This window comes from Schistocerca serialis, chromosome 6, assembly GCF_023864345.2.
Source record: "Schistocerca serialis cubense isolate TAMUIC-IGC-003099 chromosome 6, iqSchSeri2.2, whole genome shotgun sequence".
NCBI classification, from domain to species: Eukaryota; Metazoa; Arthropoda; class Insecta; order Orthoptera; family Acrididae; genus Schistocerca; species Schistocerca serialis.
Window position 1 is genome coordinate 718,999,566 of NC_064643.1, and position 2,588 is coordinate 719,002,153.

A 2,588-nucleotide genomic window follows, 5' to 3' on the forward strand; every position below is an offset into this window, starting at 1 on the left:
AAACGTAAACTCTTAAAATTCGAATTAGTCGAGAATATGTTAGCAACACCGGTCACTCATAAATTCTGTAAAGTTTCCTGCTGATAAGTATGAACAAACTAATTAAACTTTCCACACTGTAACGTTTACTAACTGACCAGGTTGATATACACATATTTCTTTAACTAAAATTAATTAACCACTGATCAAAAAATTTCAAGCATAAGGGGGGTCTTAGCACCGCCACTTCCCAGCAAATTAGGGACACTGTTGCTCCTGGGGTATCGGCGAGGACCATTCGCAACCGTCTCCATGAAGCTGGGCTACAGTCCCGCACACCGTTAGGCCGTCTTCCGCTCACGCCCCAACATCGTGCAGCCCGCCTCCAGTGGTGTCGCGACAGGCGTGAATGGAGGGACGAGTGGAGACGTGTCGTCTTCAGCGATGAGAGTCGCTTCTGCCTGGGTGCCAATGATGGTCGTATGCGTGTTTGGCGCCGTGCAGGTGAGCGCCACAATCAGGACTGCATACGACCGAGGCACACAGGGCCAACACCCGGCATCATGGTGTGGGGAGCGATCTCCTACACTGGCCGTACATCACTGGTGATCGTCGAGGGGACACTGAATAGTACACGGTACATCCAAACCGTCATCGAACCCATCGTTCTACCATTCCTAGACCGGCAAGGGAACTTGCTGTTCCAACAGGACAATGCACGTCCGCATGTATCCCGTGCCACCCAACGTGTTCTAGAAGGTGTAAGTCAACTACCCTGGCCAGCAAGATCTCAGGATCTGTCCCCCATTGAGCATGTTTGGGACTGGATGAAGCGTCGTCTCACGCGGTCTGCACGTCCAGCACGAACGCTGGTCCAACTGAGGCGCCAGGTGGAAATGGCATGGCAAGCCGTTCCACAGGACTACATCCAGCATCTCTACGATCGTCTCCATGGGAGAATAGCAGCCTGCATTGCTGCGAAAGGTGGATATACACTGTACTAGTGCCGACATTGTGCATGCTCTGTTGCCTGTGTCTATGTGCCTGTGGTTCTGTCAGTGTGATCATGTGATGTATCTGACCCCAGGAATGTGTCAATAAAGTTTCCCCTTCCTGGGACAATGAATTCACGGTGTTCTTATTTCAATCTCCAGGAGTGTATTTTGAGTCAGTATAGTGAAATGACTCACGCGCTGGTACAAATCTAAATATTCTGTACGTTGTGCGGAGTTGTCAAGGCGACGAAAAGTGATCATCTGCTGTGACCATAGTCCGCAGCTCGTGGTCGTGCGGTAGCGTTCTCGCTTCCTACGCCCACGTTCCCGGGTTCGATTCCCGGCGGGGTCAGAGATTTTCTCTGCCTCATGATGACTGGGTGTTGTGTGATGTCCTTAGGTTAGTTAGGTTTAAGTAGTTCTAAGTTCTACGGGACTGATGACCATAGATGTTAAGTCCCATAGTGCTCAGAGCCATTTTGCTTTGACCATAGCGCTGGAAAATACGAGGGGTGGAACTTTAATAGTGGTAACTATTTATTTACAGCTCGTACAAAATAGATACGTATTTCAAAGTTTTACTGACCTTCAAAGTAGTCACCAGCGTTGTGTATAGCCTGTTGCCAGAGATGTGCAAGTCGTAGGATATTCTTAGCAGTGCCAGTTGTGTTGACAGTTCGAGCGGCGCGGTCTATTGCCCGACGAATTTGTAGCAGTTCTGAAGCGAATGCCGTGAAGTGTTTCCTTCAGTTTAGATATAGAGTTGAACTCACGAGGACTTAAGTCAGGGGAGTGCAGTAGGTGGTATAGCACTTAGCAGCCCTATCAGTCAAACAAATCAGTAACAGCTTGCACTGTACGTGCTTGAACATTGCCGTGCAAAATGATGGTCAGGTCCTGCAGAAACTGTCATCACTTCTGTCTCCAAGCTGCTCGTAGGTTGCTTTCCAAAAATGGAATTGACCATCATTTTGCAGGATAATGCTCAAGCACGTACAGTGCAAGCTGTTACTGATTTGTTTGACTGTTGAGTCTGCTAAGTGCTATACCACCTACTGCACTCCCCTGACTTAAGCCCTCGTGAGTTCAACTCGATTTCTAAACTGAAGGAAATACTTTATGGCATTCGCTTCAGAACTGCTACAAATTCGTCGGGCAATAGAGCGCGCCGCTCGAACTGCGAACACAACTGACACTGTTAAGAGTATCCTACGACTTCCACGTCACTGGCAACGGGTTATACATAATGCTGGTGACTACTTTGAAGGTCAGTAAAAGTTTGAGACACGTATCTATCTTGTACAAGCTGTAAATGAATAGTTGCGACTACTAAACTTCCAACTCTTGTATTACGCAGTCGTGACTCTTCATACGAATTACTCTATTAGATTTCTTCCTTTCATTGTCAGATATATTACAATGCCTGTTCCAAGCTACAACACGGTCAGGAACCTAGGAACTAATATTCTACTCAAATGTAAAAATGTTGCAATCAAGGAAATCTTGTCAGTACCGTATTTAATAGCCTGTCTGTTACAATACTACTTTACTATACACCAGAAATCATTAAGTGAAAACAAATTGAACAAAAGTGTTATAAAAACCAGTTACAAG